This window comes from Homarus americanus, unplaced genomic scaffold (assembly GCF_018991925.1).
Source record: "Homarus americanus isolate GMGI-L3 unplaced genomic scaffold, GMGI_Hamer_2.0 scaffold12527, whole genome shotgun sequence".
Lineage (NCBI taxonomy): Eukaryota > Metazoa > Arthropoda > Malacostraca > Decapoda > Nephropidae > Homarus > Homarus americanus.
The window spans coordinates 119-22,097 of NW_024745852.1; positions in this window are offsets into that span (position 1 = coordinate 119).

Genomic DNA, 21,979 nt, shown 5'->3' on the forward strand with positions numbered 1-21,979 from the left:
TACTTTACCTTTAATTTTTAGCTCATCTCCCGTAACACCCTGGTATCTATCTTTACAAGGTTTGATGGGTTGCAAATTCAAAGTTTTTACTAGGCTCTCCTGAATTAAGGTGGCTTCACTACCTGTATCTATTAAAGCAAGACAGACACGTTCATTTACAGTAAACCAAATGCAAGGAGACACATTGGAAGGAACCCGCTTATGTCAATATTTTGGATAGTGCCGACGGTTGGCGCGTCCAGGGCAGCGTTGACTGTTTCTCCGACATCCTACTTCCAAGCAATCCCAACATGAACGTGGGGGTGGATTTAAGGGGCAAGTAGAAGTATCATGATTCGGTGTTCGGCAATATGGACAGTAAGGTCCCTGTCGCTTTCCAACTAACTTTTTACGAGGACTTTCAAATAAGGCTACCGCGTGTTGATCTCGCTTACTACTGGTACCCCAAGCTCCTCCTGTTACGTTACCTTCGGCCCTACTGGCTCTTTCACTTATTGGAAGTTCTTGGTTCGCATGCTTGTGAACTGGCCGGACACCAGGATACCCAGTTCTGTTACTTCTCAGATAGATATGTCGGAGTTTCTCCAATTGTTCGGCCATCGTGTCTACTGGACAACAAGGGGAATAGTAAGATATCAACTCCTCTTTCAACTGTTCTGGCAGTTTCTGGTACAATTTATCTTTCAACGTTTGTTCTTCACCTTCCCTGGGCCCATACCGGCGGAAAATGGTTGTGAGAGCTGATTTAATTTGGCCCAAAAAGCGCCGGGGATCATCTTCCAAATTGTACTCTAACCGCGCAAATTCCTGCCAGGCAACTTCCAGAGGGATTGGTTTCACAAACAATTTCCGGTACCGAGTTCTACTTGGACCATGTCTTCAATCTGCTGGTCCATGCGGTCGGTAGCTACATACCATCTATCCCTTGAGCTAACTGCGCAATATTCTACTCTCTTACAGAATTTAGTTAAGATGTTGTCTGTGTTAAGACCAACGAGGTCGTCCAAGGACAGCCTCGGAACGTATTGGTGGTAATGGGGACCAGGAGGTCGGCTGGGTATATCGTTAGTAGGGGGCAAAAGTGGAACCACGGCAGGAGGGGGTACAAGTGGAACCACGGCAGGAGGGGGCAAAAGTGGAACCACGGCAGGACGAGTAGGTACAGCCGGTTCTTCCCTCCGTTCATCAAGCAAAGCTTGTTGTCTCCTTATCGTATCCATAGACTCAGCGAGTTTAGCCCGAAGAGCTTGGACTTCTGTTGCTAAATCAACAGCGGCTTTGGCCGTCATGGTCCCCTTATTTGCGTTAGCATCTGCCATTGTGTTACAACAAATCAATACTACAGGTATACCCCACTGTAAATACAATACATGCACAGTGCTCACTCAAGACCCAAGGACTGGTACTGATTTTCTGCAATACGACTAACACTCCATGCATCAACTATTCAAACTACTGTTCAGATTATTAATCTCCCAAAAGATAATATTATGGCATCAAAAATTCACTTAGACACTTTGCCATTCACAGACTCAGTATGGTGCAACACTGCGTGAACACTTCACGAATTTCTGTACTCACAATTCTGGGTCCATACACTTGTATAACATTTTCCATATACCGTATCACCATAAGGTCCTCACATATATAATACTGTATTCTGAAAGTATACTGGCATTAGAGTTCACATAACATACGTTACACAAAATAATGACCCGTTAGCACCTGGTTAAAATAACTTTAAAATTATAGCATATACATAGGAATATTAATAGTAGGAACTGTAAAATGCCCTGAGATATTAAGTAAATGGAATATATATCCTACCTAACACATAACTAAAGAATATTACAAGTGCAGAATTAGCATCCACTTAACCTTTGTATATAGTGCAATGCTTCTGTTAGCACTCAGAATTAAAACACTGGGCACTCCCACGATGGAACATTTCACAACTAGTGCCACGGCCCAAACATGTATTCACTGTCTGTAAGTAATACTGAGTTAACAACGGAAAAAAAATTTTGGGCAGATTGTTACATATCAAAATTCTTCCAATATTAATGAACCTTATTCACACACTACAAGTTATTGTTGCAGGTTTCCTTTTACTTTAAACAAGACTTTTCTAACCTAACTCCAAGGTATTTCTTTGAACTTATTTCACTTTCTCTGCAAACCACCACAAAAAGCTGTACCTCGGAAAAATATGGAACAAAATCATTAGCAATCTGAAATACTCATTAGTTACAGTGGAATGGTTATTAAATACCCGTACAGAGAAATGGTTATCACTCAGTTAAAAACTACAGTATCACAGTCATTCCTCCCAACTCGATACTATGTTCATTACATCACCATAGCTGCCACCATTTATGAGGGCTGCTACTGCCACCATTTATGAGGGCTTGAACTCCCACCATTTATGAGGGCCTCTGTGTGCCAGTAACAATTCCTTTTACTCTTATATTTATCACCATTGGTAGCGTGACGATAGGAGGCTCGTGGGTAGGTGTAATGATAGTATCAAGCAATAGGGAAGAAATAACGGTAAATACTGTAGGTAAATAATATACACAATTATACAAATACAAAGTTTATTTAAACATGAATATGAAATTAGAAGAAAGAATTGGTTTGTACTAACAGACGAAATCTATTACTAGGCCCTCAGGCTCAACATACTCACACCATTACTGGGTGGACATATTCAATACACTTCCAACCCTACTGGGTGGACATACTCAATAGCACAACTATGATAGTCACTTAGCACCATACATACTAGGGCAACTGCCACTACAACACTCAGTCGTCAGGAGTGATACTCAAGCAACAGCCATGGGGTCCAGCCACCATGGAGTACTATCCGACGAACTCTGGAGATCCCAGTGGATTAATTCCACCACACAAATAGCCCTACTGAGTTAGACACTCATCCACCAATGATGGGGGCTGGTAGTGGTGTGTGGCTTGGTGATCCGGCGTCACCTCGTGGACCGAGCGTTAGGGCCAGACGAGCCAGCTATGGGGGCTATAGGTAGTCTGAAGTGTCTGACGGCCGGGTCTCACGAAGGTAACTGATCCTACTGGACCTCGGACATCTCCCCAGACATAGTGGATACAACATCCACGCTATAGACACGGCCTAGGCTGCGTTAGGGACCTGTATGGATGAAGGGACGGGCACTTACTAACGGTTAAAATGCCCGCGTCGCCCTCACTCAAACTAGGCCAGGGAGTCCAGCTACTCCTATTCCGATGAATTAATTTACGGTACCCTCTGACGTTGAAATTGAGACTATGAACTCATTTTCATTCTCTACTATTATCTTCACTAACAATGCTCTGACTCAGCTATCGAAAGCAAAATTAAATTGATTACAAAGGAATGGATGGCAACAGGTCCCAGCATACAGCGTCTGCTCCCATAGACAAAGGCGGGGGAAACAGAGAAAACGGGGGACGTTTCCACTGGGAGACTCGGAAGGTTTTGTGGACGTTTGAGCGTAATATGAATCCTTAAGGTTTTCAGGTTAGCTCTTATCATGACCATTACAGCGGAATGTAAGAATGTTAGGTTCTGGCAAGGCACCGCGTTAACGGTGAAACGCGGAATGCGGGACCGCTTAATGTGAGGACCAACTGTATATATATATATATATATATATGTATGTATATATATATATATATATATATATATATATATATATATATATATATATATATATATATATATATATATATATATATATATACTGTATATATATATATATATATATATATATATATATATATATATATATATATATATATATATATATATATATATATATATATATATATATATATATATATGCAAATCACTGTAGTTGTGTATTCAAGATCTTCAGGGTGAGTTCAGACTGTACTCATCCCTGAAGATGTGAATTTACACTTAAAGTGCTTGGGAACTTGGTTTCTTTCTTTTCCTTTGTATATATATATATATATATATATATATATATATATATATATATATATATATATATATATATATATATATATATATATATATATATATATATATTAGGGTGACAATAGTGCATAGGGGTGAATTTCTAAAATTGATTAAATGGAATGGCCATTGGTCCAATACTGCGTACCCATGAAAAAAGAACACAGGCGAAATCCTGGGCCATTTGGACAATATTTAGAGGTAGCTCAAGTCAATTGAAGTTTTATCCTTTTGGCAAAAAATACGAATATTCATAATATGCCGGTTTATTTTAAACTTTACATATTGAGCAAGTTTATGTGTACACTGTACATATAAATGATTAATTCCTTTTTAAAATGAAACTGCAGTGAACACGCTTACATCAATGGGTGGGAGAGGTGTGGACAACCCATTCATTGTTTTCGCTTTTTGCTTGTAAGGTCCTGTTTTGATGTCCCTGGTTGTGACCGCCTCTGCTCTTCAACAACCTGCAGCAGTTGTTGACGCTGGTCTTCACTCTTCGTGATCTTGCTGTTGAATGCCTGTATCAAGGCAATCCCTCTCTCTGCAGTGTCGTTGATGACTCTGAGACCACCCACAACTGCGACGCCAGTTTTGAAGTCTTCATCATCAGACCATGTGTCAGGTTCCTTGGACAAAAAAGAAGTCTTCATTTTGAGACTTTCAAATAGAAAGTTTGATCCTCTAGAAGCAAAGTCTGAGAGCTGCTTTGTGGGAAGGGAAGATGTGGCAGGAAGAGCAGCACGTTTTGGTGAATCCTCGGTCGCCTTCTTCTCAACGATTGCCCGAACTATGTTTGTCTTCATTGTTGCATTAACTTGTGGATCGAAGAGTGCAAGACCCAGCAAGCCTTCACTGAGGTACCACAGGTGACGACCGAAGACTGTGAGACATGTTCTTGATATTTTGACGTCGTGGTACTCTGACAGGTCTTGGAGGAGCCGCAAATCATTAGCAGGAGCGGAGGATGGAACGGAGGCCGTGAACCATGCACTGACATACACCTCTAGCACAAAGAATGTGAATCGTTTCAAGCCTAATGTCTCACGAGCAGTTAGTTTAAACTGATTAGCAAAAATCAGGATCTTCATGACATAAATGAGCTTAGCCATCCACCGTGCTCGGTGAAGTGCTCCGGGCCGTCGGAGATTAAACTTGGGTAGAGCTCCATCGAGACACCTGATTGCTAGCTCCAGTACCTCACGGTAATCATCACGTGGCTGCTGCTTCTTGCCCAGATGATGTTTCCAGCAACAGATGAGGTCATCTCGTTTCTCGTACAAACTTGGAGGGAGGTCTGATGTCCTTCCACTTATGCTTGAAGCGAGAGAAGAGAGTATTATCTGGTCCAGAGGAAGGCCCCATGCATTCCACATACGCTTTCTCGGCAACAAGCTCAAGGATGTGGTGACGACACGCGAGATGCAGAAGACGGCGGCCGAGTTTCTGCTCCAGAATGACACATGCCCCGGACAAGTGCCCAGTGTTTGAAGCTGTTGTGTCAAAACTGAGTGCTGAAACATTCTCTGATATTTTCCACTCTTCCAGCGCTGCACTGACTGCTGTAGCAATGGCCTGTCCAGTCCCTGACAATAGTTTCGGGACACCAAGCAGCTTTTCAGTATTGATTCCGGAGACAAGAATGGCGATTCGGTCAACACTCGCTCCTTGTTCATCAGGAATAATTTTTCCATCCCAGTGCACAGTGAGCACTTCACTAGGTTGAAATTTTTCTTTAATTTCGTTGGCAATCCCAGAATGGTGGGTCGCTCGCGAAGTACGCACTGTCTCATAGTTTAAAACTAGTTCCATTGGGTCATGACCTAGACTAGCAGCCGTGGCACTGACGATCCGGAGAGCAGAGCGGTGACTGATCCCAGTGCGGTCCAATGTGCTTGACAATTCAGGGGTGATAACTTTGAGAGTAGCACGTTTACGATTGGAAGAAGATACCACTGGTGATATCGCTAGGGAACTTGTAGATGATGACGAGCTTGATTGTGATTCTGTTTCAGACGAAGAACCCAACTCATCATATTCAAGAGCAGAACTGGCTTGATTCTGTTGTAGAGATTGCTTACTCTTGCTTTCTTCCCGACGCTTGATGGAACAAGCAATCTTTTTGTCTACTCCTGCCATTACACCTCTTCTCCCTTTTTCTCGTTGCGCTGCCAGGAATGCTCGGTCTTCTTTGATGGTCAAGAGCTGCATTGCCTTGGGGTGGGCAACATCGAAGAGGTCCTCTAACTCATCACAAAAAGTTTCCTCTTTCTTACGTTGTGTGTCTGTAGTGCGAGTGCAGTTTTTCTTAAGTCCCTTCCACATTAAAAAAAGATCCACTACCTTTCGTCCAATACTCTTCTCAGTTATGGTAGGAATCCGTGCTTTATTCCAGAAACTAATAACCGATGCTGCAACTTCACTCGCAGAATCATTCACTGTTTTCTTATGTTCATTGTGACCGTGGAAAAACAGACGTAGAACATCTCCTCTTGAAGGAAGTTGTGCACCCGTGATTTCGGTTATGTGTTGACCAATGAGCCAAACTTCAGTTTTTGAACGTGTACTCTCCATTGAACCTGAAACAAACAAAAACATTTATGTAACTTATGTTGTTACTGTTATGCAAACAACAGCACCCATAAAGCATACGGCATGCAAGATCACTTGTATAAAGTTTTTAAAGTGTTATATACCTAAATTGATGCATTGATTTTAGACAAAGACAATGGTACTAACCGTAATACTGCAACAAGAGCGACGCACACACACCCACCGTCACGTCTCACACACAACTGATGCTACTGTACCAGTCAGACACTGGCACACAACCTCTTCCCCCTACCCCGACTGACACCCGCCTCTCCCTCCCCTCTGCATTGCCAATAGCTGCACCAGCCAAAATACTCATTACTCATTTTTAGAAAAAATGTTAGGAACAACTTTAGTTTGAATTTGCATTCTACATATACCTGCAAAGTTTCATAGTAATCGGTTCATAAATAAAGAAATTAGAAAAAATCAATAATAATTTCAGTAGTGTTAACTTCAAATGGCTTGAGCCACCTCTAAATATTGTCCAAATGACCCAGGATTTCGCCTGTGTTCTTTTTTCATGGGTACGCAGTATTGGACAAATGGCCATCTAAAAATAAAAACTTTCACTTTTTATTGTCACTAATATATATATATATATATATATATATATATATATATATATATATATATATATATATATATATATATATATATATATATATATATATATATATATATATATATATATATATATATATATATATATATATATATATATATATATATATATATATATATATATATATATATATATATATATATATATATACATATACAGTGGGGTATGCTATAACGAATCTAATTGGTTCTAGAACCTTGTTCGTTATAGCATTCGTTCGTTATAGGATTAATCCGTTCCAGGCCCCCAAATACAACCACTTAACACTGAAAAATATAATATAAAATTGAAAAAAATTGTAAAAAAGTGCATAAATATGCATCTAAACCCCTGAAATAAAGAATATAATTAATACTTGTAATAAAAAAACAATAAATTATTAAAAAAACAAAAGAAAAAAAAAATTTTGTTGTAGGAGTTTCGTTCGTTATAGCATTCTCAATTTTATAGGTAAAACCGTTCGTTATAGGAATATTCGTAATAGAATCCATTCGTTATAGCATACCCCACTGTATATATATATATATATATATATATATATATATATATATATATATATATATATATATATATATATATATATATATATATATATATATATATATACCCCGCCTAACGCGGTTTCACTTAACGCGTTTTATCATATACGCGGTGCCTCGCCAGAGCTGAACTTTCACTTAACACGGATTTTTTCCACATATACGCGGTGAGTGTCCGGCTCGAGACGCTATTTTTAGATTTGCCCCACCCGCCACCCTGCCTGACTGCCTGTTTTAGCTCATAAAATTCATACAAATTACCCGGCCAGAATATAATTTACATTGCTGGAATTCTTATAATTTGGTGATCATTTTGAATATAAACATCATATATTTTGCATTAGACATACAAATTTTAGATAAAAATTTTTCTCAGAGTAACTATGTTATCTTTTGTGCAAAATATATGACATTTATATTCAAAATATTCCTGGTCTTACAAGGAATCCAGCAATGTCAATTATATTATCCTAACTTTAGTTTGAGGTATTATTTATTAAAATTTAGTGGTTATCCCACACATCTCCTTGGGACGGTTGGTGGGGGGTGGGGGGAGGGAGGGACCGACCGACCATCTGTTACCCCGTGAAGAATTATTATTTTTTTTTATTAACTGAAGATATTTGTTTTAGCTCATAAAATTCATACAAATTACCCGGTCTGAATATAATTTACATTGCTGGAATTCTTATAATTTGATGATCATTTTGAATATAAACATCATATATTTTGCATTAGACATACAAATTTTAGATAAAAAATTTTCTCAAATTAACTATGTTATCTTTTGTGCAAAATATATGACATTTATATTCAAAATATTCCTGGTCTTACAAGGAATCCAGCAATGTCAATTATATTATCCTAACTTTAATCTGAGGTATTATTTAATACTAAATGTTAAAAACCCTGGAAGGGAGGATTGGTGGGGGGTGGGGGGGAGGGTTGGGACTGACCGCGCGGTTGGAAGAGGGGGGGAGGCAAGGTGGGGTACTTTGATTGACAGATAGTGTCGTGAAGATTATTTTTTTTTTTATTAACTGAAGATATTTGTTTTAGCTCATAAAATTCATACAAATTACCCGGTCAGAATATAATTTACATTGCTGGAATTCTTATAATTTGGTGATCATTTTGAATATAAACATCATATATTTTGCATTAAACATACAAATTTTAGATAAAAATTTTTCTCTAGGTAACTGTTATCTTTTGTGCAAAATACATGACATTTATATTCAAAATATTCCTGGTCTTACAAGGAATCCAGCAATGTCAATTGTATTATCCTAACTTTAGTTTGAGGTATTATTTATTAAAATTTAGTGGTTTTCCCCCAAAAATTTCTCTGAGAGGGAAGAGCCGGCAGTGTAGTGTGAGAGGGGGAGGGAGTTGATTCCATTATTTGAATGGACATTAACTTGGCGACTGTATTTCTCTATTTCTCTTAAGTATTAATTGTGTGCATGTACCATCATAAAATTAAGATGTTATTTTTACTACAACATAGGTATGTGCCTTCAAAAAGTGGAGTTTGGGGGTCGGGCCGGTTTCTATTGGAATTAATCCCATATGCTCTGTTGTTCACTTAACGCGGATTTCACTTAACGCGGGACCCTCTGGGTTCAATTGACCGCGTTAAGTGGGGTACAACTGTAGACAATACTGTATAGGTATACAGTTCAGTACAGTATATTGTATTAGCCTCTGTCACATTAATATTATATAAATATGAGCTAAGGACATATATTCATTATATACATTCTATCACACCAGACTATTGAGCATACAGCTACAGAAGGATTTGTTCTGTCACACCTCCTAGGGTGTACAGCCAATAAACATGTGTTCTGTCACACCTCCTAGGGTGTACAGCCCATAAACATTTGTTCTGTCACACCTCCTAGGGTGTACAGCCGATAAACATGTGTTCTGTCACACCTCTTAGGGTGTACAGCCCATACACATTTGTTCTGTCACACCTCCTAGGGTGTACAGCCCATAAACATTTGTTCTGTAACACCTCTTAGGGTGTACAGCCCATAAACATGTGTTCTGTCACACCTCTTAGGGTGTACAGCCCATAAACATGTGTTCTGTCACACCTCTTAGGGTGTACAGCCCATAAACATTTATTCTGTCACACCTCCTAGGGTGTACAGCCCATACACATTTGTTCTGTAACACCTCCTAGGGTGTACAGCCCATAAACATTTGTTCTGTCACACCTCCTAGGGTGTACAGCCCATAAACATTTGTTCTGTCACACCTCCTAGGGTGTACAGCCCATAAACTTTTGTTCTGTCACACCTCCTAGGGTGTACAGCCCATAAACATTTGTTCTGTCACACCTCCTAGGGTGTACAGCACATAAACATTTGTTCTGTCACACCTCCTAGGGTGTACAGCACATAAACATTTGTTCTGTCACACCTCCTAGGGTGTACAGCCCATAAACATTTGTTCTGTCACACCTTCTAGGGTGTACAGCCCATAAACATTTGTTCTGTCACACCTTCTAGGGTGTACAGCCCATAAACATTTGTTCTGTCACACCTCCTAGGGTGTACAGCCCATAAACATTTGTTCTGTCACACCTCCTAGGGTGTACAGCCCGTAAACATGTGTTCTGTCACACCTCCTAGTGTGTACAGCCCATAAACATGTGTTCTGTCACACCTCCTAGGGTGTACAGCCCATAAACATTTGTTCTGTCACACCTCCTAGGGTGTACAGCCCATAAACATGTGTTCTGTCACACCTCCTAGTGTGTACAGCCCATAAACATGTGTTCTGTCACACCTCCTAGGGTGTACAGCCCATAAACATTTGTTCTGTCACACCTCCTAGGGTGTACAGCCCATAAACATTTGTTCTGTCACACCTCCTAGGGTGTACAGCCCATAAACATGTGTTCTGTCCCACCTCCTAGGGTGTACAGCCCATAAACATTTGTTCTGTCACACCTCCTAGGGTGTACAGCCGATAAACATGTGTTCTGTCACACCTCTTAGGGTGTACAGCCCATACACATTTGTTCTGTCACACCTCCTAGGGTGTACAGCCCATAAACATGTGTTCTGTAACACCTCCTGGGGTGTACAGCCCATACACATTTGTTCTGTCACACCTCCTAGGGTGTACAGCCCATAAACATTTGTTCTGTAACACCTCCTAGGGTGTACAGCCCATAAACATTTGTTCTGTAACACCTCCTAGGGTGTACAGCCGATAAACATGTGTTCTGTCACACCTCTTAGGGTGTACAGCCCATACACATTTGTTCTGTCACACCTCCTAGGGTGTACAGCCCATAAACATGTGCTCTAACACCTCCCCAGTGTATGTTCACACACATTTGTTCTGTCACACTCTAGTGTACAGCCCATAAACATTTGTTCTGTAACAACTCCCAGGGTGTGCCAGCCCATAAACATTTGCAGAGTTCTGTAAACACCTCCCAGGGGTACAGCCGATAAACATGTGTCTCTGTCACACCTCCTAGGGTGTGTTTTATAAAATATTTGTTCTGTCACACCTCCTAGGTGTACAGCCCATAAAACATGTGGGGTTCTGTCACACCTCCCAGTGTGCTGGGCCAGCCCATAAACATTTCTGTCACACCTCTTAGGTGTACAGCCTATAAACATGTGTTCTGTCACACCTCCTAGGTGTACAGCCTATAAACATTTGTTCTGTCACACCTCCTAGGGGTGTACAGCCCAGGGAACATTTGTTCTGTCACACCTCCTAGGTATGTGCAGCCCATACACATTTGTTTGTCACACCTCCTAGGTGCACAGCCCATAAACATTTGTTCTGTCACACCCTAGGTGTACAGCCCATAAACATTTGTCTTGGTCACACTCCTAGGTGTACAGCCCATACACATTTGTTCTGGTCACACCCTCCTAGGGGTGTACAGCCCATAAACATTTGTTCTATGTCACACCCTAGGTGTGCCAGCCCATAATATTTGTTCTGTCACACCTCAGGGTGTACAGCTGATAAACATGTGTTCTGTCACAAATTCTTAGGTGCCAGCCTTTATACACATTTGTTCTGTCACACCTCCTAGGGTGTGTACAGCCCATAAAATCGATTTGTTCTGTCACACCTCCTAGGGTGTACAGCCCATAAACATTTGTTCTGTCACACCTCCTAGGGTGTACAGCCCATAAACATTTCTTCTGTCACACCTCCTAGGGTGTACAGCCCATAAACATTTCTTCTGTCGCACCTCCTAGGGTGTACAGCCCATAAACATTTCTTCTGTCACACCTCCCAGGGTGTACAGCCCTTAGACATGTGTTCTGTCACACCTCCTAGGGTGTACAGCCCATAAACATTTCTTCTGTCACACTTCTAGGGTGCACAGCCCATAAACATTTGTTCTGTCACACCTCCTAGGGTGTACAGCCCATAAACATTTCTTCTGTCACACCTCCTAGGGTGTACAGCCCATAAACATTTCTTCTGTCACACCTCCTAGGGTGTACAGCCCATTAAACATTTGGATCTGTCACACATCTCTAGGTGTACAGCCCATAAACATTTCTTGTCACACCTCCTAGGGTGTACAGCCCATAAACATTTGATCTGTCACACTTCTAGGGTGTACAGCCCATAAACATTTGTTGTCACACCTCCTTGGGTGTACAGCCCATAAACATTTGTTCTGTTACACTTCTAGGGTGTACAGCCCATAAACATTTGTTGTCACACCTCCTAGGTGTACAGCCTATAAACATTTGATCTGTCACACCTCCTAGGTGTGTACAGCCCATAAACATTTGGATCTGTCACACCTCCTAGGGTGTACAGCCCATAAACATTTGTTCTGTAACACCTCCTAGGGTGTACAGCCCATAAACATTTGTTCTGTAACACCTCCTAGGGTGTACAGCCGATAAACATGTGTTCTGTCACACCTCCTAGGGTGTACAGCCCATAAACATTTGTTCTGTCACACCTCCTAGGGTGTACAGCCCATAAACATGTGTTCTGTCACACCTCCTAGGGTGTACAGCCCATAAACATTTCTTCTGTCACACCTCTTAGGGTGTACAGCCCATAAACATGTGTTCTGTCACACCTCCTAGGGTGTACAGCCCATAAACATTTGTTCTGTCACACCTCCTAGGGTGTACAGCCCATAAACATTTGTTCTGTCACACCTCCTAGGGTGTACAGCCCATACACATTTGTTCTGTCACACCTCCTAGGGTGTACAGCCCATAAACATTTGTTCTGTCACACCTCCTAGGGTGTACAGCCCATAAACATTTGTTCTGTCACACCTCCTAGGGTGTACAGCCCATAAACATTTGTTCTGTCACACCTCCTAGGGTGTACAGCCCATAAACATTTGTTCTGTCACATCTCCTAGGGTGTACAGCCCATAAACATTTGATCTGTCATACCTCCTAGGGTGTACAGCCCATACACATTTGTCTCTTGGTCAAGCACCTCCTCAGGGGTGTACATGATAAACATGTTCTGTCACACCTCTTTAGGGTGTACAGCCCATACACACGAAATTTTGTCAACCTCCTAGGGTAAATACAGCCCATAAACATTGTTTGTCACACCTCCTAGGGTGTACAGCCCATAAACATTTGTTCTGTCACACCTCCTAGGGTGTACAGCCCATAAACATTTCTTCTGTCACACCTCCTAGGGTGTACAGCCCATAAACATTTCTTCTGTCGCACCTCCTAGGGTGTACAGCCCATAAACATTTCTTCTGTCACACCTCCCAGGGTGTACAGCCCTTAGACATGTGTTCTGTCACACCTCCTAGGGTGTACAGCCCATAAACATTTCTTCTGTCACACTTCTAGGGTGCACAGCCCATAAACATTTGTTCTGTCACACCTCCTAGGGTGTACAGCCCATAAACATTTCTTCTGTCACACTTAGGTGTAGCCCATAAACATTTGATCTGTCACACCCTAGGGTGTACAGCCCATAAAACATTTGATCTGTCACATCCTAGTGTACAGCCCATAAACATTTCTTGTCACACCTCCTAGGGTGTACAGCCCATAAACATTTGATCTGTCACACTTCTAGGGTGTACAGCCCATAAACATTTGTTGTCACACCTCCTTGGGTGTACAGCCCATAAACATTTGTTCTGTTACACTTCTAGGGTGTACAGCCCATAAACATTTGTTGTCACACCTCCTAGGGTGTACAGCCTATAAACATTTGATCTGTCACACCTCCTAGGGTGCACAGCCCATAAACATGTGTTCTGTCACACCTCCTAGGGTGCACAGCCCATAAACATGTGTTCTGTCACACCTCCTAGGGTGCACAGCCCATAAACATGTGTTCTGTCACACCTCCTAGGGTGGCCCATAAACATTTGTTCTGGTCACACTCCTAGGTACAGCCCATAAACATTTGTTCTGTCACACTTCTAGGGTGTACAGTCTATAAACATTTGTTCTACTACACTTCTAGGGTGTACAGCCCATAAACATTTGTTCGTCACACTTCTAGGGTGTACAGCCCATAAACATTTGTTCTGTCACACTCCTAGGGTGTACAGCCCATAAACATTTGTTCTGTCACACCTCCTAGGGTGTACAGCCCATAAACATTTGTTCTGTCACACCTCCTAGGGTGTACAGCCCATAAACATTTGTTCTGTCACACCTCCTAGGGTGCACAGCCCATAAACATTTGTTCTGTCACACCTCCTAGGGTGTACAGCCCATAAACATTTGTTCTGTCACATCTCCTAGGGTGTACAGCCCATAAACATTTGATCTGTCATACCTCCTAGGGTGTACAGCCCATAAACATTTGATGTCACACCTCCTAGGGTGTACAGCCCATAAACATTTCTTCTGTCACACCTCCTAGGGTGTACAGCCCATAAACATTTGTTCTGTCACACCTCCTAGGGTGTACAACCCATAAACATTTGATCTGTCACACCTCCTAGGGTTTACAGCCCATAAACATTTCTTCTGTCACACCTCCTGGGGCGTGTACAGCCAATAAACATTTCTTCTGTCACACCTCCTAGGTGTACAGCTCATAAACATTTGTCTGTCACACCTAGGGTGTACAAACAACATTTGTTCTGTCACACTCCTAGGGGCAGTGTACAGCTCCATACACATTTCTTCTGCCTCAATCTTCTAGGGGTGTACAGCCACAAACATTTCTTCTGTCACACTCCTAGGGTGTACAGCCCATAAACATTTCTTCTGTCACACCTTCTAGGGTGTACAGCCCATAAACATTTCTTCTGTCACACCTCCTAGGTGTACAGCCCATAAACATTTCTTCTGTCACACCTCCTAGGGTGTACAGCCCATAAACATTTCTTCTGTCACACCTCCTGGGGTGTACACCCCATAAACATTTGTTCTGTCACACCTCCTAGGGTGTACAGCCCATAAACATTTCTTCTGTCACACCTCCTGGGGTGTACACCCCATAAACATTTGTTCTGTCACACCTCCTAGGGTGTACAGCCCATAAACATTTCTTCTGTCACACCTCCTAGGGTGTACAGCCAATAAACATTTCTTCTGTCACACCTCCTAGGGTGTACAGCCAATAAACATTTCTTCTGTCACACCTCCTAGGGTGTACAGCCCATAAACATTTCTTCTGTCACACCTCCTAGGGTGTACAGCCCATAAACATTTCTTCTGTCACACCTCCTAGGGTGTACAGCCCATAAACATTTTTCTGTCACACCTCCTTTAGGGTGTACAGCCAATAAACATTTGTTCTGGTCACACCTCCTAGGTGTACAGCCAATAAACATTTCTTCTGTCACACTCTCCTAGGTGTACAGCCCATAAACATTTGATCTGTCACACCTACTAGGTGCACAGCCCGCAACATTTGTTCTGTCACACTTCTAGGTGTACAGCCAATAAACATTTCTTCTGTCACACCTCCTAGGGTGTAAAGCAGCCATAAACATTTGTTCTGTCACACTTCTAGGGTGTAAAGCCCATAAACATTTCTTCTGTCACACCTCCTAGGGTGTACAGCCCATAAACATTTGTTCTGTCACACCTCCTGGGGTGTACAGCCCATAAACATTTGTTCTGTCACACCTCCTAGGGTGTACAGCCCATAAACATTTCTTCTGTCACACCTCCTAGGGTGTACAGCCCATAAACATTTGTTCTGTCACACCTCCTAGGGTGTACAGCCCATAAACATTTGTTCTGTCACACCTCCTGGGGTGTACAGCCCATAAACATTTGTTCTGTCACACCTCCTAGGGTGTAAAGCCCATAAACATTTCTTCTGTCACACCTCCTGGGGTGTACAGCCCATAAACATTTCTTCTGTCACACCTCCTGGGGTGTACAGCCCATTAAACTACAGACTCAACCCTCAGTGTGTGGTAGGCTGTTTAGTTAATGACTTGTTGAAGTGTGGTTACTGTCCTGAGGGATAATTATCAGATATGGCCAGTGCTATGTGCGGTCTTGGGTATGAGAGTTTGCTGACCAAACTGGAGTGGTCCATTGAAGAATTGGCGAGGGCCAAGTTAGAAATTGAGAGGGCCACGTTGGAGAACCTGAAATTAAGGAAAGAGCTGGCGAAGTTAAAAGGAGAGGCTGGACGAGTAAAGCCAGTGTCTGACGAAAAATCAAGCGAGTGGAAAATTGTGAGTAGTGGGAAGACAAAGCTGGTGGTGAAGAAGCACACGAAGGATACAACAACAACGACAACAACAGCTAAGTGTACCAACCCGTTCAGTCCCTTGATAGACGAATTGGACGTTAGTACAGTCAGGGGCAGGGATGACAAGGAAGGTATAAAATCTTTAATTGTTGGTGACTCACAGGTAAGGTACATGGACAGGGCCTTTTGTGGTAAAAACAAAAATAGGATGAGGGTGTGTTTGCCAGGAGCTGGGGTGGGGGATATAATTGACAGGATGGACAATATCTTGTCTGGTAATGGGAACAAACCCATTATCTGCCTCAGTGCAGGAGGCAATGATATTGGCCGGTGTAGGAGCGAGGAACTTCTTGATAAGTTCAAGGCAGCCATAGATCGTATTAGGACTAAGGGAGGGATCCCTATCATATGCGGTGTCCTGCCTAGAAGGGGAGTTGGCAGTGAATGGTTGTCAAGGGCAGTTGGTGTCAACGACCGTCTTGACAGATATTGCAAGTCAATATCAGTCCCATTCATTGACAACTGGGACAACTTCTATGGCAGAAGGGACCTTTATGCTAGGGATGGGGTGCACCTGTCTAGGGATGGAGTAGCAACCCTGGCTGGGGTTCTAGAGGGGGCAGTTCAAAAGATATCGAAGTCTTTAAACTGCTAAGAGAACATATGGGCACGGGGGTGGAGGAGACTGCAGTGGGAGCGGGTAAACAAGGCGAAAGATTACAGGGAAATAGTGTTAGGAATGATGACAAAACTAAATTAGACAGGGAGTTTAAAACTAAACGCGGTAAGGGGAGGACTCAGAACACGACTAACTTAAATGTATACTACGCGAACAGTAGAAGTATGAGAAACAAAATGGATGATATTAGGGCCTTGGTATGTACCGAAGAAATCGATATAATTGCATTCACTGAAACATGGATCAACCTAGACACACGTGAATTACCAGTCGAATACCAAATTGCGGGTTACAAACTGTTCCATACCGATAGGCACACCAGGAAAGAAGGCGGAGTAGCAATCTATGTTAGGGATAATCTGAAGTGTGAAATAAATAAGGAAATAAAAACTGAGAGGAATACAGAAACAATTTGGATAGAATTAAGCGACGGTCGGGAAAAATTAATCACAGGAGTAATGTATAGACCCCCCAATCTTGATAGCGTCAATGAGCGACTTATCTGGGATGAAATGCGCAGGGCTTCCATACACAACAAAGTCTGTATAGTAGGCGACTTTAACCTTGGCCAAATAGATTGGACTGACCTTACGGGCAACTCAGAATCAGAGGATTTTCTCGAGACGATCCAGGACTGTTTCCTAAGTCAACATATAACCGAACCCACACGGGGTAATAATATACTGGATTTAGTTCTGTCGAACAGAGAAAACCTCATTAGCAATGTCGAGGTAGGGAACGAACTTGCAAACAGCGATCACAAAGAAATTCGATTCCAGTTAGATTTTCAGGGCAGACGTAAGGAAAATTCCACTAAAGTACCAGATTTCAGAAGGGCAAACTTTGACAGTTTAAAGAGGCAGCTGAGAGAGGGGGTGTCGCGCTTGGCCGTGAACCTGACAGATGACACCGACCTGATAACGAGATCTGAGATTGCCGAGTTCCACGACAATTTAAATAGTGAGTTACTTAATGCACAAAGGCAGAACATACCATACAAAAACTCAGATCAGACAACAATGACCCTAAATGGATAAATAATTATTTAAAGAACATCATTGGCCAAAGGAAGGCTATAGGTAGAAGGATAAATCGTGGCGAAATTCACCTCCGGGACTATTATAGGGTATTGGCGAGTAGGGTTAAAACCGAGATAAGGAAAGCAAAGAGGAATAATGAGGTTAGGATAGCAAGGGAGGCGAAGACAAACCCCAAAGGATTCTACCAAATGTATCAAACTAAAACACGAGAAAAGATTGGACCAATACGGTCAGACTCCGGCGAGCTCACTGATAACGATGGAGAAATGAGCAATAATTTGAATAAATATTTTTCAACAGTTTTCACCACCGAAAATTTAAACATGATACCCGAGGCACCGACTCTATTCAGAGATAATGAAGAAAACAAATTAAGTGAGATAGTAGTGACTAGTAACGATGTTAGTAAGCAAATAGACAAATTAAAGCCTAATAAGTCACCTGGTCCCGATGAGATATTTGCCAGAGTATTAAAGGAATGTAAGGAAGAGCTTAGTATGCCCTTAGCAAAGTTGTTTAACATGTCCTTAAAAACAGGTGTAGTACCAGAATCCTGGAGGATAGCGAATGTAATACCGATTTTCAAGAAGGGGGATAGATCACTATCCTCTAACTACCGCCCAATCAGTCTAACATCAATAGTAGGCAAATTACTGGAAGCAATCATTTCAAACTCTATTCGAAATCACCTGGAGAAGCACGGATTGATCAATTATTCCCAGCATGGCTTCACAAGCGGATGTTCTTGCCTAACTAATCTATTAACATTCTTTTCATCAGTTTTCGAATCGGTGGACGAGGGGCACAATTATGATGTGGTATATCTCGACTTTAGTAAAGCCTTCGACAGATTCCCCCACGAAAGACTAATTAGAAAGGTAGAAGCTCATGGCATCAAAGGTGACATCCTTAAATGGATTAGGGCGTGGTTACAGGACAGGAAACAGCGAGTGAGCATTAACGGCACTAAGTCCCATTGGAGCAACGTCACAAGTGGAGTTCCCCAGGCTCAGTACTTGGACCATTATTGTTTATTATATACATAAACGACATAGATATCGGCATAGACAGCAACATAAGTAAATTTGCTGATGACACTAAAATAGGACGTGTTATCAAATCTGACGAGGACTCGGCAAAACTACAGGAAGATCTAAACAAATTTTTCGAATGGTCTGAAAAATGGCAGATGAAATTCAACGTCGACAAATGTAAAGTACTCAGTATAGGAGATGTAAACAGGGAAACCAAATACCAGATGAACAACGATGCCATAGAGAAATCCGACTGCGAGAGAGATTTAGGAGTAATGATAAGTCGGAACCTTAAGCCAAGTAAACAATGTGTTTTTGCTCGTAACAAGGCTAATAAAGTACTTGGGTTCATACAAAGGAGTGTTAGTTACAAGACTAGCGAGGTCATCCTAAAACTGTATCTTGCTCTTGTGAGACCACACCTGGATTACACAGTTCAGTTCTGGTCACCGTATTACAGAATGGATATAGAATCCTTGGAAAGAATTCAGAGGAGAATGACAAGACTAATCCCGGGCATTAGGAACCTTGAGTATAGAGACAGGTTAAAGCATCTTAATTTGCACTCCTTGAGAGACGTAGAGCGAGGGGCGACCTGATAGAGGTGTATAAGTGGAAGGCAGGGCTAAACAAAGGGGACATACAAAGGTACACAAATTATCCAACCAGGAGAACTTCGTAACAATGGTTTTAAATTAGACAAATTTAGATTTAGGCGTGAAATAGGTAAACACTGGTTTGGAAACAGAGTAGTGGATGAATGGAACAAGTTACCAAATATCATCATTAACTCGAATACGCTGAATTGCTTCAAACATAGGTTGGATGCTCATATGAGCAATAGGGGTTGGGTGTAAACGGGACTGCCCAGTATGGGCCAATAGGCCTGCTGCAGTTTCCTCCATTCTTATGTTCTTATGTTAAGAGAGTTCAGCCCGACACGATGCCCTAAAGTGAGACCAGCTCTCCGGGCTGTACCTCTCTCTAATTATATCAGCTAATTACAAGCAAATAGCTAATGCTCATTAGTCTGTCAATACCAAATAATTGTGCAGACATTACTACCCAATATAACTATTAAATCAGCATGTGTGTTTACATTAAACCAAGGAACAACGAGTGAAGAGAACATTACCTGTGTGTCTTGCTTAACTTACAAGCTAAGATAATTACAAGTACAACTCAGGACAGCTGTGACGATTTAAACTATCTACGACTGTATCAAAGGTGACATGACGTGAGATGACCCTATATCTCACTCAGCTGTATCAAAGGTGACATGACGTGAGATGACCATATATCTCACTCAGCTGCATCAAAGGTACCAGCGACTAACCTACACTCGTTGAGGCAAGTGTTAACAAGTGAGATAGTTTGGTATCTTACCACAGCTAAAACAATATAGACAACCCAGGTTTACAGTTCACCATGTATATAGACAACACAGGTATACAGTTCAGTATATATTGTGGAAAATGTATAATTCCATGTAATAATTGTGAATTGAAAATAAAACCTGGTAACAATCTGCCCAGTGGAGCCTTGAAGCAACTATCCTCATTTACTCAGTGAGCATTATAAAGGAACAGTCCTTTGTGTTCCTGACCTGCATCTGATAATGGCTGAACCACATCATCAAGGTCAAAAGTAAGTAATAATAAATGGCTGTTATAAACCATCAAGTGCCGTTGAGGACGTCTGTGTTGTGACCTTCTGAATCCTGCCAAGTTAAACCTTTTAAGGAAGGTCTTCACTCCCTGCAGTAGTTTGTAACAGGTGGGTCAGACCTGCACAGTACCACACCACCGACTTAACGCCAAAATATTTATCATTGTCACCTCAGAGATCCACTACATCCTCACACAATAATAATTCTTGGCTTTTACACAATAAAGGCCAGAGGAGAGATGGAGTGGCAAGAGAAGGCCGCCTTATAGTTGTGTGTGATCAAGACTCATTCATCAGTGGCATAAATGTCGTAATTACCAGTAATGAGCCGTTTGGGCAGTTGGTCTGTTAAAACTGTACAGTATGGGAGGAAACTGTAGTATTGTACCTGCAGAAAACCTGCCATGTTTGCTAGTAAGGGTAACATCTGTCCCAGGCTGGGCAATGAACCCAGGACACAGTAATGCACCACTAAAGATATACAACTCCTGATGTATCTGAGAGACAATCACCAGTGTTTTGGTATAAAAACAATAAACAATATTTTCATGGTTCTATATCACTAAAGTGGTCTAGGTGCTGAATACATTGGACATTTTCCTGCAAATATTTGTATTCCAGGTATTAATCACATGCATTGTCAACTGTCTATCATGGTTAGTACAGTAGTTCTGTCTACAGTACATATAAGACAGATATACTGTAGACAGATGGACAGAAAGATGTAGAGAGATATACCATATTTCCCACCATATAAGACATATTTTTAACCTAACAAATGTCTCTATAATTCACCCTATATCATATATAACTGTAGGTAAAAAAGAACACACAATAAACTTTTGTTACGTCGGCAGGAGTCAGCCCACGAGGGGGGAGCACATCCCTGTCTCCCATATCTTTAGTGAAACAGTTGTCAAATGGCATGCAGTATTTTGTCCTTCCTCTTATTTATTATCATTAGTTTTATCCATTCCTCACATTGGCGAGGGTCAACTGTACTGTACAGGTTATGGAACACACTGCAATTTTTCTCATTTAAATATTTGTTCCTTTCATGAAAGTTTAGTTTAGGTGAACTTTCTTGAGACTATAAACCTTTCATGCTATATCTATATCTGTGGTTGCC